The 18,331-nt window shown below is 36.8% G+C and overlaps 1 pseudogene; it reads right to left on the bottom strand.

Moving 5' to 3' along the window:
* Positions 1-9,654: 9,654 nt before the first annotated feature.
* On the bottom strand, positions 9,655-17,460 carry LOC116811040 (ribosomal biogenesis factor-like; annotated as a pseudogene).
* Between the last annotated feature and the right edge of the window lie 871 nt (positions 17,461-18,331).

Raw genomic sequence — 18,331 nt, 5'->3', positions numbered from 1 at the left:
TTGTGTTTTTTTTGTTTTCTTTTTTACCAAATTGGGCTGAGGCATCCACAGCCTCCTGTTCATACTTCCTTATGGTCAAAAGCCAGCATGGTGGATAACAGGGGCCACAGAGGCTAGAAGAAAAATTCCACTTGGTTTAGATCTTAAGGCTAACAACTGCCACCCTGTGCTACTACCCTCATACTGATTACTAACATTTATTGAGCTCCAGCAATGTGCTTGCCACAATGCTATGAACTTTATGAGCATTGCCCCTTTAATCTTCATACAACTCTAAGAGGTCAGTACTATCATTATTCACATTTTACTGAAGCACAATAGACAGATTAGTGATTTGCCCAAGGTCACACAGCTTAGAGATGCCAGAGTTCAGATTTGAATCCAAATGTCCTAAGTCAAACTCACCAGTAGCAGAGCCTGAGATAAAATTCAGGTGCAAGTTATTCATTAAGCATATGGTACCAGAAGAAACCAACAAAGGAAGTGGGGGAAGGAATATTTATCACTTTTCTCATTGCTACACTAAAAAGTACCTCAAAACCTAGTGACTTAAAATAACAACAAATAGTTATCATCTCATATTTTTCTGTGGGTCAGAAATCTGGAGTAGCTTAGCTGGGTGGTTCTGGCTTAGGGTCTCTTATGAGGTTGTAGTCACATTGTCAGCTGGGGCTGCAGTCATCTGAAGGATTGACTGAGGCTGGAGGATCCACTTCCAAGATGGCTCCCTCATGTAAATGGCAAACTTGTGCTGGCTGTTGGTGAGAGGGCTCAGTTCCTTGCCACATGGACCTCTTCATAGGACTACTTGAGTGTCTGCTTCACAAGGCAAATGGCTTCCCCCAAGGAGGACAGAACAAGACAGAGCAAGGTAGAAGCCACAATGAATTTTATGATCTAGCCTTGGAAGTCACACATATCATTTTCACAATATCCTATTGGTCACCCAGGTAAGCCCTATTCATTGTGGAAGGGGACTCTACAAAGGCATGAAAACCAGAAAACAAGGGTCGTCGGAGGTCATTTTGGAGGCTGGCTACCACATATGCCAAGAAGGGGTAAAAGTCAAGCAAGAGTAAGATTTCATGCAAAGTCCCTGCCTCACCCTGATCCTACTGTGAACTCTGAAGTGTTAGTTGCATCTCAAAGTTTGTCCCACTCCAAGAAAAAAAGATCCAGGCTTTTATGGTCCTACAACAGTAAGACATAGGCATGGCCTGTGAACTTCCAGGCATTTCTGGCTGTCTATGCAAAGGAAACAGCTCCAATAATCGAAAAGATAGTACCAGAAAGGTCACAGATGTTATTAATAGTTACTGATAGCACACAGAAGCTGGGAGCTGGGCTCAGAGATTCGGTAAATGGAACAGAGGAAATCTAGGTGAGGCCCTAACAACTTCCTTCTACTTTTGGTTATATCCTACTCTAGAATCTCCACTCTTAAACACTATCTTGCAACATTTGGCTTTTGATTTTGTTAAGATCTTCCGCTTTAAAACTGTGACCAAGAAATGCACACACTTCTCTAGAGAGAAATGTGACTTTCTTGAAGCCCTTTTTGATAGACATTATGCTCTCCATCTTGCTTATCTAGGGTTTTAAATAATATATTTAAATATATATTATATGTTATTATATATTACATATTTATATATACATAGTATATATTTAATATTTAATACACATGTATTATACCTTAATAAATATTTGTATATTAATAATATATTATATACTAATTATATATTTACATATAAATATTATATATACATTATATATAATTTTACAGTCTCAATGAAATAGTTCAATAGACAAAATTCACTTTTGTCAAGATTTGTTGGTGTTTTTCTGTCCTTTGGACTCCTCATCCTGACTTCTCACCAATTATTTATTGTATTCACTTCTAACTCTGTGCCAACTTCTAACTACTAAACCCAACCTATTACTTTCCAGGGCAAATAATGTTCTACTGTATAACTCCTTCCAAGGACTTTCAAAATAGAAACTCTTGAATGTGTGTGTGTGTGTATATATATGTATGTATATATATGTGTGTGTATGTATATATATATGTGTATGTGTATATACTGCATATGTATATATATGTGTGTGTATATATACATATAAATATATACTGAAACTATTCTAAAAATTAGTCAGATTCTCATATCTGTTGGTGTTGGAGAGAAATTCGGTCCTAACCAGTCGAAGCTTGAGTGCACCAAAATTGATAAAAGCTTCCTAAGATTTTAGTGTATACACACACACACACACACACACACACACAACCCAAGGAAGCTAGGAAATGAGGCTAAGCAATCCAATGGCTAATAGGATAAATAATTTAAGGAATCCAGCATTCTCATCCTCAAACCTCATAGAGCCAAACATAGAGTACTCCAAAATTAGACTTTTTAAAAATTTACTTCTTTTTGCATTTTCTTCCTCGATGTTGGAGGTAGGGACATCAAGAGCAATCCTATAATGATATGGCTTTTTTGAAGGGAATATAGATTCATTAAAAGCAAGTCAGTCTTTCATCTACACAGTTCAAAAAGTGAGTTTTTTGGCCAATGAACTATGAAAAACGTCCAACATCACTAATCATCAGAGAGGTGCAAATCAAAACCACAATGAGATACCTCATACCAGTCAGAATGGGTGATTATTAAAAAGTCAGAAAATAACAGATGCTGGGGAAGTTGCAGAGAAAAGGGAACACTTATACACTGTTGGTAGGAATGCAAATTAGTTCATCCACTGTGGAAAGCAGTTTGAAGATTCCTCAAAGAACTAAAAATAGAATTACCATTGGATCCAGCAATCCCATCCCATTAATCTACCAAAAAGACATGCCCTTGTATGTTTATCAAAACACCATTCACAATAACAAAGACATGGAATCAACCCAGGTGCCCATCAATGGTGAAGTGCATAAAGAAAGTGTGGTACATATACACCATGAAATACTACATAGTCATAAAAAAGAATGAAAGCATGTCCTTTGCAGTGACATAGATATAGCTGGAGGTCATTATCCTAAGCAAATTAACACAGAAACAGAAAACCAAATACCACGTATTCTCACTTATAAGTAGGAGCTAAATATTGGGTACACATGGACACAAAGATGAAAATAATAAACACTGGGGGTTCCAATAAACACTGGGGCTTCCAAAAGCAAGGAGGAAGGGAGGGTAACAATGGTTGGAAAACTACCTATCAGGTACTCTCTTCACTACATTGGCAGCGGGATCATTAGAAGCCCAAACCTCTGCATCACACAATATACCCATGTAGCAAACCTGCACATGTACCCTCTGAATCTCAAAAAAAAAAAAAAAAATGAATAAAAAACTACTGACTTTTGAAACTTTGGTGTATACTTTTCTTGTGCTTACTTCAACAGTTGAGCTCTAATTCTCTTACAAGCCACAACACCTTGTTATATTTGTTAAACTATTTTAATATAGTGTGGGGCATGCCTACAGCACTCTCACAATAATACTGCCAAGTTGTCTCTAGATTTACTCTGAAATCAATTGAATTCAAATTGAAACAGTAATTAATGCTAAAGTTCTTTCCTCTGTTTTCAGCAAGCTGGTGTCTGTTTCCATGGAAAAAGGCTGTCACTGCACCCTGCAGTAGAAACGTCAGAGATAGCTTATCAATTTTGGTGAGCTCAAGCTGGTATCTGCTGCGACTAAATTTCTCTAACACCAACAGATATGAAAGTCCAACTAATTTCTGCCATTAGAGGTGTTTTTTCACAACCAAAACCAAGGACTAGTTATCTGAGGAAAAGAGTATTACCTAATGATTGCTGACCCAAACTTTAAGCTGTAGCATCTATCTATAGGTAATTGCCTAGTGCCTCTTTTCATAATTTTGTTTCAAGTTGATTTGTGTTTTAGAAGTTACCTATTTGAATTTCCATCAGTCAGGGGGATAGAATGCTTCCAGAATTCTTTTATAATTTAAAAAGTGTTATCAAATCTGTAGTAATTTAATGTTTGTAATATGCTTTATTTCTTATATTTGTCATTTAAGTAAGTAGGCCCATTTAATTCAATAAATGTCTTTTGAGGGATCTAAGTTTTAGGCCGGGAATTTTCAAACCATGTAAGAATTCCCTGGTGATTTTATTTAAGAAGTAGAATTATAGGCCTTATCCCTTAGAGATTCTGCTTCAGTGTATCTGGGGTGGGGCCCAGCACACTAAATTCCCCATCTCCCCATCTGCAGATGATTTGAAAACCACTTCCCTAGGCTCTTTTTCTAGGAGCTTTGGATGCAAAAATAAAGAAGTTAATCTGTGCCCTTCAAGTCTAGCGCATGGGGAAAACATACCAAAAATATATTACAGCACATAGTCTTAAAATGCCCAGTAATCCAGGGACACCCCGAACCCCTATATTAAAAGGGGACCCCATGGTTCCTTCTATCTTTCAGCTCAAAATTGCATCACAAGTTTGTTAGTATATGAGGCTTCCAATTAATATGAACAAGGGGAATAGTTGAGATGTATGTTCCTGGGGACTAGGAATAATCATTAGCCTCAGGCAAAGTGAGAAGAGGAAGGAAATTTTAAAAGAAAGGGAGGAAAAGACAAATAGACCCTCCACTCAAAGGAGGGACAGAGCAATTACCAGGTAAGAGAGATAGATAAAGAACAAAGAAGAAAAACCACAGATACATACAAGAGGAAATGCTCTGGGGTGAAGACATCTGGCTGCATCAGTGGTGAGAGAATCTACTCTCTACCTCTAGATCTTGGGCTTTCTTAACTGTTGGTGTATTAGTCAAGATTCTTAAAAGTGGGCCATGAAATCAGAAGTCATATACAAGCAATTTATTAAGGATATTTTTCCCAGGAAAAAACACTAAGGGAGTGAAAGAAATAGGTCGGAAAAAGGGAAGAAACCAAGCAAGGGTACAATTACAAGCAAAATCCTATAGAGGGTAGCTTCTGCCTTATCCTGCAAGGAAACTCTATAATCTGAGTTATGCCTCAGAGTCACTGCTGCCAAAAGTAAGTGAGCTGAGCTTTTACACTCCCATACTCATTAGTCATTGATTGAGGGCAGCCATGGGCTAACATGTACATGCAAGCACTCCCAGCTCCCAGACATACAGGCAGAGCCTCCAGTAGCTCAAGGGCAAGCCTCCAAAGAAGAAGTCAGGTGTTAGGTTTTCAAGGCTAAAGCATACCAAGGCCAAAAGAGGGGGATCTAAAAAGGATAAAAGGGATCTGAGAAGATTTTAGCACCAACAATGTCTGCCACAGTCATCTAAATGCTGAAAGCATACTGTAATCAACACAGCAAATTCTAATGAGCTGGATTCTGAAACTTGAGGATTACTCAACAGGACTCCATCATTTGTGGGGAGGGGAGATTCACTACAAGTGGAAGAAAATACCAAATACAGCCTATCTTACAGTGTTATGGGTATAGCGATGAACCATATGCAGAGAAACCAAAAAGGAGAAAATTATCAACTTTGGTTGGGGATAGAATAGGCTGTGGGTGACCAAGGGTGGCATTCTGCAAGAGGCATTGTCAAAGTTGGGATTTTAAGAATGAACAGTGAACCTCTGGACACAATGTGGAAGCAAGCCCATATTGTAAGGCACTGCATCTGCTCCAATATATTGCATGATTGACAAACTATAACAACCAAAAATAGTCATAAGCAGGCTTGCAAACCAAATACATATTAGATCAGAAATGGAACAGAAACAAACAATGGTGAAGTGCTGAGGCCATGGGCCTGGTAGGCTTGCTGGGCTCTGAGACTAGAGCAGCCTTCGGTGACTGGCAGTTTACCTTCTATAGAGTAAAGGGACTAAAAACACCTCATATAAAATGAGGAAACAGAGCCTGGCCTATCAACTGAAGTAACAGGCTGGGATATACCTCCCCAACTCCTAGAAAGAGGCTGAAAAACACAGCTGTGCCTGTAGTTAATGACAGACAGCTTCAGGCTAGCAAAGAGAGAAGAGGCAGATGTAGGAACTAGGCCAAGCTGACAGTTAGCATAGAGAATGTATTTACCACATCACCAACATCACCAGGGCAGAAAGCACTGAGCTAATTCTGCACCGGGGGTCTGGGACCCAAGTGGAAGGGAGGAGTGAGCAGATAGGAAAATATACAGAGACAAAGTGCTTAATTACAAAGCAGAATGAACCAAGATTAAGTAGATATAGAAAAGAGAAATACAGAGAAGAATCTGTGGATATAATGGACATTACTGATGATAGGCTATGAGCTCCAAGACCTATTGGAAGGGATTTGGTGATTGGGAAGCAGTGAGATCTTTGGTGAGTTTGAGGCTGTACTGAGACCTATAGAGAGAACAGAATAACTTTAAAGTTAAAGTTGAAGGAAGAGAAGAAGCCTAAAATCAAAAGTGTTTTCCAAGAAACATGTTGAATAAATAAATATGAATCCTTACTCAAGTACATAATAAAGGTGGTGAATAAAAATATGGAAGAAAAAATGCTATGAAAGAGTTATCATACAAAAAGAGAAGATTGCCTACTAAAGAATAGTAATTAGACTGTCAGCAGAATTCATATCAGCAATAAATGCTAGAAATCAATGGAAGATCATATCTTCATGGTGCTAAAAATAAACTATCAACCTATAATTTTATACCCAGATTAAGTATAATTTATTAGTTAAGGTAGATGGAGAGAATAACAAAATTTTCAGATATACAAATATTAAGAAGGTTTATCACTCATAGATCCTTACTAAAAGAGATATTATAAGATGTTCTTTAGGAAGAAAAAATAAATACTGGAGGAAAGAGTAGGTTAAAAAATAACAAGAAAACATAAAGTATAGTTCATTATTTTTTGTAAAAAATATTTTTCTTACAAATGGTAAAACTAAATCTCTAGCCATCAATAATAAGATGGGTGTTATTTTACGGATAGTAAAAGCATGATAAAGTCTTTAGTATGTTAGGGAAAAGATCAAAATTAGGAAATGATTCTGTACAGTATTAAAAAAAGACATAAATATATGTGTCAAAGTGTTAAGGATAACCAGTGAAAAAAATTAAAAGCATCTACTGTCAAAATAAGCAAAGATTAGAAATATAGAGAAAAATGTATCAATCCACGTACTAACTTCCTTTTTACGCAAAAAGATAGTGAATACTAAAAAAACCCTCCATCTATATACTTCATATAAAAAAGACTTCTCAAACAAAACCATAGAGAAAGTTTTAAAATAAAAAGATGGGAAAACTATACCAGGAAGACATTAAACAAAAGAAAACTGGTATAGTCACATTAACATTAAACAAAACAGATTTAAGTGAAAAGCATTATTAAGGATAAGTAGGAATGTTGCATTAAAACAAAGAGTCAGTGTAAAAAAATATAACCATCAGTATTATAAATCATAAATTTAAGTGCACCAAATAATATAGCCTCAAAACACATAAAGCAAGATGTGTTAAAAGGAAAAATTGTTAAGCCCAGTATTAGATGAATATTAAACATAATTCTATCATAAATTGATAATCAAGCAACTAAAGTAAGAGCATAGGTTTGAGACTTGAAAAACAGTTTGTAAGTATATATACATGTATATATACGTATATATATTTATATACAGAAAGAGAGAGAATGGCATGAACCCAACAGAGACCATAGTTTAAGTACACTTGGAACAATTACAAAAATTGACCAAACACTATGTCACAAAAATAATCTCAAAAAGTAGGAGGAATTGATATCTTATATATCATAATATCTTATATATAATATTTTATGACCACAATGCAATTAAATTCAAACAAAACTTAAAAATCAAAAGTAGTTCTATTTCTTTGCATAGCTTCACAGTTCCTCCTAAAATACTCGGTTGGCTCTACCTCGAGTCTTTTGGAGATTATTCTCCTCAAAGTTAGATGCAATTCCCACCAAAGCTTAAAATGTTTTAGGATGCTAACACAGATAATTACCTTGTAAAGTTATGGGCAGTATATTATTGTTTTTGCACACTGTCAGTCTGATTGCCAGAAAGATTTGATCGTTTGAGGTTATTGCTAGAAAAAAAGGTTATATTTTATTATTGTCCCAGTTAAACCAGTAGGAAGACTGAAGCAAATAGAAGTATTCTGCCTGCAGCCACTAAGAATTCTAATAAACAAAACCTAATTCACTTAATTTCCAATTATATTCTATTAGCTGGACCTGTGGATCATGTGTAATAAAATGATGGGATTTTTTTCAGGGTTAAAAATAAAATATAATTGAAGAATCTTTTAAGTGTGTACACTTTTGAAACTCAAGCGCTAAGAATTTCAGGTTAAAGAGAAATCATAAGAGAAATTTTTAAATGTTTAGAAAGTAAACTTTAACAAAAGAATTACATCAAAATTTGGGAGCTACAGCTAAAACGGCAGTTAGAGAAAATCAGTAGCTTAAATTCATTGTTTAAAATATTAAATGGATTCAAACTAAAGGTAAGCATTCAATGGAGAAGTTAGAAAAAATATAATTAAACCTACAGTATAAAGAGAAAAAAATAATAAATATGAGAGAAATGTAGTGAAATAGAAAACAAAAAAAATAGAGCAGATCAACACAATGAAAAGAAGGTTGTTTCAAGAAACAATAAAGCCCCTATCTCCAAATAAAGCCATATTCTGAGATAATTACAAGGGGAAAATGTACATAAATGCAATATTAAGTATGCAAAATCCTACATAACAGTACAGATTTTTTTAAATAAAATAATTTTGTGTTGAATTCTATTCAGGTCAGAACAGGAATAGGATTCCTGAATGGGTGGACTAGGAAGTAGGAATAGGAATTCCTAGGAAAGGAAGAATTAATAAGAAACCCAAATGACCAACAAACAAATGAAGAGATGTTCATCTTCATCAATAAGCAAGAAAATGCAAGTTATAACACAAAGTAACACCATTTCATATTTTAGCATATCTATTCTCATTTCTATCTATTGCTGTTTACAGAGAAAATAAAAGAGAAGTTTGAATAAAATAATTGGATTTAAGATTTGGCAAGCTTGTTCAATATATCATCAACATACAAACATCAACAGCATTCCTATATATTATTAACTAATTTCTAAATGCTATTGAAAAAACACTCTATTTACAAGGAACAATAGTCATTAGGTATCTGGAAATAAGCTTAGCAAATATGTACAAGACATCTCTAGAGAATAATTTCACCACAATTTCGATTAAAATCCAAAGAGGATTTTACATAAGCCTTGACAAACTAATCCCAAGAGTCATATGACAATAGTAAAAAAATTATGAATAACTGGATACAGAGGCAGCATTGTTTGCCATATCAAATATCATAACCATTGTAAAATTATAGTAGTTAATACTGCATGGTACTAGCATATGGCTAGATAAATATGGTCTTTCCATATATGCATAAGTTTATTTCTGGACAATTTGCTCCACTTGCTTATGACAGATGTGATCTTACAAATCAGTGGGGGAAAATGTGGATTATACAACAAATGGTATAATAAAACAACCTTGGATTTCTAACCCTCATAATATGTGAATGCATTCTAGGTTGAAGAAAGGCTTTTTTTATATAAAACATTTATTTATTTGTCTTTTGGGGGAATTAGATGCATCACTACTGTATTACAAGTGAGCCATTAATTCTGTAGCTTCATCAGTATTAGCTGGTTTTCTTTCATGACCTGCTGAGGAATCAGTTCATTCTGCAGAGATTCAGAAGAAAGGCCCTTTGAGAAGCATGCAAGTTCCTTTTGCATACTTACAAAAGCTTTATTCACTTTGTTAACTTTTTCATCATTCATAATATTTATCCTCTTAATATTAGTAGTAACTGGTTTTGCTTTGTTTTTAGCCTTAAAGGTTTTTTTTTTTTTTTTTTTTTTTCTTGGCTGGCTACGTAAAATACATTTCTGGACTTCCGCCCTCTTTTTTTTTTTTTTTCCTGAGACAAAGCCTCCTTCTGTCACAAAGGCTGGAGTGCAGTGGCAACATCAAGGCTCATTTCAGCCTCAACCTCCCACCTCCTGGCTCAAGTGATCCTCCCACCTCAGCCTCTCAAGTACTGGAACCACAGGCCCGTGCCACCACACTTGGCTAATTTAAAAATTAAAAAAAATTTTTTTTTGCAGAGATGGGGGTCTCACTTTTTTGCAGAGACGGCTGTTCTCAAACTCCTGGGCTCAAGTGATCTTCCTGCCTTGGCCTCCCAAAGTGCTGGGATTACAGGTGTGAGCCACTGCACTCAGCCAGCCCTGTTCTCTTGATTTGTTCTTGGCCACTGCCTGTGATACCTGGATGCAGCTCATTAAGCTCCAGGTGACTCCTCTGCACCTGAATAATGACTTCAATGCAAAATGTAAAACTTTAGAACTTTTAGAAAAAGTTACAAGGATTTTCTTTATAACAGTATAGGCATTTCAAATTTCCATTTCTAACAAGGTACACTGAGTCTGAAAACAACAATTTGTTATTTCTCATGATTCTGTGGGTCAAGAATTCAGGCAGGGATCAGCTGGAACGTTTTCTGTTTTATGTGGTGGCTAGGATAATACACTCAGCTGCATTTAATTGGTGATTGAGCTGGCTGGAATGTCCAAGAAATATTAACTCAATTATGTGGTGCCTTGATGCTCCTTTATGTGAACTCTCTATCTCCACATGGATAACTTGGGCTTGCTCACTGTATGGTGATCTCATATTTCTTATATCACTTCCATGGCATTCTGTTGATCAAAGAAAGTCACAGAGGCAACCCAGACTCAAGAGGAGTCTGATAGGTGGAACAACAAGGTAAATTGTAGGCCAGCTAGTTTTCCAGAGAAATAGGGAAAGAGAAAGTTGAAGAGCCCTTCTGAAGTAATAACTAATTTCAAATAGTATCTTTGGGAACTATCCTTTCAAAGGAGCCCAGATTTCATTGGATTTATGGGGAAGCAATTTTTATCCTAAGTCATTGAAACATACAGCAATCAGGCAGCAATTAGTGAAGCTCAACTGCTGGATGGGGTCAGGGAAAGAGACAGTAAGAGAGCCCTGCCAAAACCATTGTCATCCCAGCATGACTGTGGGTACATCTAAGGCTGCACTCCATGAAAAGCAACATCAGGGGATTCACAATGCAGAGGTAAATAGATTTCACTAAAATAATTTTGCTGGTAATTAAACAAGTAAACAAGCAAATAATAAGCCCTGAAAAGGAGTAACTATTTCCCAGAGTTGCTACAATATATTATCTAAATTTTTTGTTTTCAACAAAAAAGTTACAAGACATGCAAAAACACAAGAAGGTAAAACCCATATACTGCAAACCAACCAACTGACCAAATAAACAAAAATCAAGCAGCAGAAATTGTGAGTGACCAAATGTCAGATTTGACAGATTAAAGACTACAAAGTAGTCATTATAATTATGTTCAGAAACCTAGATCAAACCAGTTCTTCTCTGCTTGCCTGTTGCAGCATGGAACTCATGTGCCTTGAGCTGGGTTAAAGATGAATGGGGCCCTAGTATTCTCAGTGGCAACACACCCAAGGTAGAGAGACTCCATTCCACACGTGAGGGCTGGGCAGAAGAAGCCTCTCACCTGTACTTGCCCAGAGCTTAGACTCAGCAACAGACAGCTGAGGGCAGGATGAGAAATGGTGATTTTGTGCCTCTTCCAGTAAGTTAGCCCTCAATTGGGAGCTGGGAGAAAAAGGAGCCCTGTATTCTTGGCTATACCAGTATTGAGTGGAGTTTCTGACTTACTGAACTGAGAGAAGGGAGGGAGGATACAAATACTACAGACTCTTACAGTTCTTCTTGAGTTTTAATAACTGATTTACTAAATCATCTTGAATAAATGTTTCTTCATTTTCATTATGCCCTTAGGGCTGTTCCCAGAGACTTTAAACGCTTGTTTGTTTTTTATAATTTCTAGCCGTTTCACTGGGGAGCGGGTCCACAGAGCTCCTCACATATCATGAACAAACAGGGTTTATTCCAAGAATGTAAGAAAGTTGCAATATTTTAAAAAATCTATTAATGTAATGCTTTATATTAATATATCTTTAAAATTACATATCCATACATGTTAAAAAGAAGGCATCTGGTAATAGTCAAAGTCCATTCTTTTAAAACACTTAATAAAATAGGCATTGGTCCTTCTTTGTCATGATAAAACAAGATTGAATAAAGCCAGCATTTTACTTAATAGGGAATCAGTGCAGGCACTCACATTATAGTTAGAAACAGTGCAAGGATCTCACTATGTCCACTACTCTTAATATTGTATTGGAGGTATTAGCCAATGCAATTAGACAAAAGGAAACTTGGAGGCAAAAGGCTTTAGAAGGAAAAGTGCAACAGTGTAAATAATATGAGTATAATGGGAATAAACAAGTGCATCAATAACAACAAACTACTGATGAGGGTATGAATGTCAGAGAATCTACTCTAAAGTTGCAGCTTTATAAATGCATACACACACACACACACACACACACACACACACAAGATAATCCATTACAACTTTATTTAAGAAAGCAAAAATTTGGAAGCAACCCAAATGTCATTCAACAGCAGTGGTATGAGCTGTGTTACTGCCACAAAATGGAGTGCTATGCAACTTTAAAAGGTGATGAGGAAGATCTCTATGAATGGAAGTAAACTCAATTCCAGGATATACTGTTAAAAGGAAAAGGCAAAGCACATAACAGTATATATGCTAGTTTACCATCTTGGTAAGAAAGTACGGGAAATACAAATACATATGCAAAAACAAGCACAGAAAAGGCAAACCAGGAAACTAAAAAAGGCAGATTTTTCTGAGTATTTTCTTATATGTTTTGATATATGCACTGTGTAAATGTTTTACTATATTCAAAAATAAAAGAAACCTCTAAAATGACAAGAAATGATCATAACTGTATCAAAATGTTTAAAAAGAAAGCACAAAAGAAAGAGAGAGAAAATTATTTCAGGTAATTGCAGAGCACAGTACTCTATATATACTTATTAGGATATAGTAAGAACAAAAAGAATTACAAAGAAATTATAATAATATTTACTCAGTAGTAATATTGGTATATTAATTTTTACATAATAGTGTTACTAGAAACCGTATATTCAGTGTAAAAGTTAAAAATAAAGAATTCTGTATAAATTTGAATTAAAAATTTCAATGTGAACTTGTGAAACTAGGCCACACAAAGGGCCAAGAAGCAATCCCACACTCATTAACAGTGAGTATTTTTCTCTCTCAGATCCTGGTTTCCTTCATAATATGAATCAGAACTTCTTGGAGAAATGGTTAATTCCAGGTCTGGGACAGAGGAAGTATGAAGTGAGTCTGGTTCATCATGTGTCAGAAAGTTAGAAAGTGCCCAAAGCTAATGAAAGTGTACCAAAAGAATCCAAGGCCAGTAGGCTTGAAAAGGTTCCCACTGGCCAAATTTGGGAGATTTTAATAAGTGATGGTAACACACTTAATGAATAAAAACTCATGAATCAGTGTAGCTGACCTTAACTGTTGGTGCCTTACTCATACCCCTTAATCAGTAGACATCTGAGTGCCAGTACCTGCCAGCATCTGTGTTTCTTTGCTGGAGGGCTTTCTCTGGATATCGGAGCCCTTTTGCCTGCCCACATGGCCAGTTGATAATACCAACTAATTAATGCTCCTAGGAGCAGTCTTCAAAGAATGACTGACAGAAATTGGTGAATAAATACCTCTCAAATGAGACAGCTCTGTGGCACATGTGTTACGTGGCTCTTTTCTGCATCAGGATTAAGCTCTAGTTAATCGCAGTGGTGAGCCACTAAGTAACACTCCCTGATTATCTTCCACCTCTTCCCTGTCTCATTTCCCTACTCCTCTACCAGTGTCTTTGGAATCACTTTCTAAATAACTACCTTCACTTGAGTTCTGTCTCAAGGTCTGTTTCTGGGGAAACCCATACTAAGATAGCCCATAATAATACTCAAAAGGAAGAAAAGAAGGAAAACCCCACTCATCTGTCATTAATTGAGATGACTTACTTTAAAAATTGCTAATTAAAGGAAAAGAATGAAGTAATTACCCTAGAGGAAAAACTGGAGTTCACTCCCAGTTGATCAGTGATAAATGCTCTTCTTTTTAGCAGAATGGCAACTAATAAATGTAGAATAATTGAAAGAATTAGAAAATTACCATCTTAGAATCACTAATTATATAATTGATTCAGGCGTCAAGGTATGCTAAAATGATTAGGTAAAAGAGTCATGGGAAAGAAGAAAATGTTCAGTTATCAGGAGACATACGTTCTAAAGTAAATATTAAATGAAAATATGAGGAGAGATTCTGAGAAGTCCAGATTATGCATTATGCCACTTAGTCAATTGTCCTGAAGTCAGCATCATAAGAAAAAATTGTAGGGATAACCATTCTAGAATGAAATAGTTTAAAGAAACAAAACCAAATGTAATGAGTGAAATTTGAATGGTTGTTGCATAGAAAAAAATAGTTATAAAAAGATACTTCAGGGAAACATTTATATTGACAGAGTATTACATGAAGTAAGGGAATGCTTGTTAATTTTCGTAGGTGCAGCAATGATGTGAACGTTATGTAAGAGAACACCTTACTCTTAGGAGAGGTATGTGGAAATATTTTGGGGTGAAGTGTCGTGATGATGCCTGCAATGTCTTAACTTAGGTTTAAATGTTCCACGTGTATGTGGTGTTGGAGGAGGTAGAAATAAATAAAATAAATGAAATGAGAGAAGGAGAATAAATAAGCAAAATATTAACAATTGTCGAAACTCAGTACAAGGTATATGAGTGTTGATTGTACCATTCTTTCAACTTTCTGTATGTTAGAAAATGTTTACTATAGAAATTGGAAAAATATACATCTGAGGTAAATATGGCAAGATACCAATATTTTTAAAAACAGATGGTAGGTATATGCTTGTTTATTATGTTACTCTATTTTGTTTATGTTTGAAATGTCTCATAATATAAGTTAATAATTACATAAAACAAAGCACTAAAGGAATGAGTTGGAGTTTACAAGTTGAAGAAAGGGAAGAAGGTATTTCAGGTAGAAGGAACAATGTGCGAAGACCTATGGCATATAAGAGCATGTGTTTCTCCTTCACTCTGATAGGAAGAGCCTGAAGGAACTGGCCTGTAGGGGGACCATGTGGGGCCTTGGAGAACAGTCAAAAGGACTCAGAATTTAAGGTGAGGGGAATGAAGCACTACACAAAGTATGTAAGCTGAGGAGAAACACAAATCAGAGAGACATAGACTAGAATAAGAGAAGTCTAGAGTCTTTGGCAACAGTCCAGGTAAGTGGTGACTCAGGCCTGAAACCTGCTTGGGCCAATGAGGATGGACAAGATTTCGAAGAAGAAGAAAATTATTTTCAAGTATTTCTCACTCAACACACTATTGCTCATCATACCTTCTAGTTAGAGGAACCCAGAGAAACTAGATCAACACTAATGAGCAACCCCTACTTTCTAAATTCACTAAGATGAACACACAACTTTATAACAAATGCGTATTTATAGAACCTGTTTGGGAGATAATTTGTCTGATAAAAAAGAAGAATTTGAGCCAATAGGAGATATTTTAAGTTGTGGTGGTTTATTTATTAAGATTTCTGTTTTCCAAAACCAGTCACATTCTAATAAATGTTATCAAAATGGAAAGAACGCCTGTAAAACTACACCATGATTACACCCTCTCCAATTTTATCACTTTCCGTCAGCTAATAACTACATGTCTGTCCCTTGATTTATCATTTTAGCACTACTTTTGTCAGAAAAAAATAAAGAGTGTTGGGGTGGACAAAAAGCTGCTACTAACCAATGTGATACTTTCGTGTGAATTAGGAAAAGGTTCTCATTCTTTAATAATTTATTTTCAGCTTTATTGAGGTACAATTGACAAATAAAAATTGTATATATTGGAGGTGTACAATTTGATGTTTTGATATACATACACATTGTGAAATAATCACAATCAAGCTAATTAACATGTTCATCATCTTACATAGTTACTGTTTACTTTCTTGTGTGTGTGTGTGTGTGTGTGTGTGTGTGTGTGTGTGTGTGTGTGGTGAGAACAGTCAAGATCTACCCTCTTAGCAACTTCTACGTATACAATACAGTATTGTTAATTATAGTCACCAGACTGTAATATTACCTCTCCAGAACTTATTTATCCTGCAAAAATCTTTGTACCCTTTGACCAACATCTTTCCATATAATTTCTTAAATGAATGTATTGTAGTAGACAGGCTTTAGGTGACCTTACGATCCCCAACCCCTGGAGTTCATACCTTTGTATGGTTCCCTCTGTTTGAGTGTGGTGGGGCCTGTGACTTCCTTGTAACCAACAGAATATGGCAAATGCGATGGGATGTCACTCCTGTAATCACATTACACTATATAACTCCATCTTACTAGCTAACTTGCTATCTTTCTTCCTTGCTGGCTTTGGAGAGGTAAGCCGCCATGTTGAGTGGACCTATGGAAAGGGCTATGTGGCAAGGAGCTATGGAAGCCTCTAGGAGCTGAGGGCGGCCTCCAGCCAATAACCAGGAAGAAGCCAGAGTCCTCAGTCTTACCAACACAAGGAAATAAATTCTGCCAATGACCACAAGAGCTTGGTAGCAGATCCATTGCCAGTTGAGCCTCTAGATGAGAACTCAGCTCTGGCTGACGCCTGGATTGCAGCCTGGCAGAGGACCCAACTAAACCATGGCCAGAGTCCTGACACACAAAAACTGTGAGACAATAAATATTTGTTGTGAGTTACTAAGTTTGTGGCAATTTGTTACACAGCAATAGAAAGCTAATAAATATATTAATGTGTAATCCCAACAATCATACACAGCAACCAGCTGTTGACCTCTCTGGCCGCATTAGGTGACTGTATTTGTCTCTAAACTCCCTCTGCCTCTCTCTTACAAGGACACATGTGATTGCACTTAGGCCCCACCAAGAAAATTCAAGATAAGCACTGCGTGTCAATATCTTTAACTTAATCACATACTTTGCCATATAAGGTAATATTCACTCTTTACTATGTAAGAAAATATTTACAGGTTCTGGGGCTTAGGAAGTGGCTATATCTCGGGAGAGATGTCATTTTTTTCAGCCTAGCACAGTGACCATAGAGGTAGCCAGTGTGTAAAAAAATAGAGAAGGGCAGGAGAGAGAGAAAAGGAATCAGGGGAACACTACCTGTAGGGATTGGATAAAGCCTATTCGAATGTACTCCACTTGAGTACTAAGATCGTCCCAGGGCCTGAGGGTGGCAGCTGCTTGTGTACACACACACACACACACACACACACACACACGCACACAACACCGTATATTCCTGTGAACTTACCTCCTGCCTAGCACATAAAACATAAGGAGTGCGTATACTCCAACCCCAGATAAGGTGACCATGACAAGTTCAGTGTAAGAGGAAATGTTGGAATCCAGATACTCAGAGTACGGCCAGAAGAAAGCATAGCCATGTGCACATGTTCATCTCCAAGTAAATGTTAGAGTGCAGGCCCTGCTGAGGTGTGCATGACCAGTTGAGAAAGTTTATGGAGTAGAGGGCGCTCTCTTGCTGCTTCAGGACTCAGCCAAGAGGCCTGGAATGTCTACACTCACCTGCAGCGCTCCCAGGTAAGTTAGTTCTGTATATGTCCCCAATGTGAACGGTGTCTCCTCAAATGTGTTGACCCTGTACAGTGCATACTCTCAACAACCTCACATGGAGACTGAGGAAAGGAAAGTGTAGGAGAAACAGCACCCAATCTAGAATCCTGAAATCACAATGGAAAACCAAATTTTGGCTGGGTACGGTGCCTCACACCTGTAATCCCAGCACTTTGGGAGGCCGAGGTGGGAGGATTGCTTGAGACCAGGAGTTCAAGACCAGCCTGATCAACATGCCAAAACCCTGTCTCTACCAAAAAAAAAAAAAAGGCCAGGTGTAGTGGCACTTGCCTGTGGTCCCAGCTACTCAGGAGGCTAATGTGGGGAGGATTGCTTGAGCCTGGCAGATCAAGGCTGTAGTGAGCTGAGATTGTGCCACTGCACTCCAGCCTGGGACAGAGCAAAACCCTGTCTCAAAAACAAAGAAAAAAGAAAAATCAAATCTCAAGATTTGGTTCAGACGGCTGCATCAAAGAAGATAAATATCTGAAACTTATAGCTTCAATATGTGAATACCTATCCATTTTAAAGCATTCCATAATTGCTAGGGATGCTCAACATATGGCTACACTCACATCTTTTCAGTGGTGTGCTGCTGATCCTTCATTGC

This window comes from Hylobates moloch, unplaced genomic scaffold (genome assembly GCF_009828535.3).
Source record: "Hylobates moloch isolate HMO894 unplaced genomic scaffold, HMol_V3 SCAFFOLD_7, whole genome shotgun sequence".
In the NCBI taxonomy this organism is placed as follows: Eukaryota; Metazoa; Chordata; class Mammalia; order Primates; family Hylobatidae; genus Hylobates; species Hylobates moloch.
Note: the sequence above shows the minus strand (reverse complement) of the source record. Positions and strands in the feature narration are given on the sequence as shown.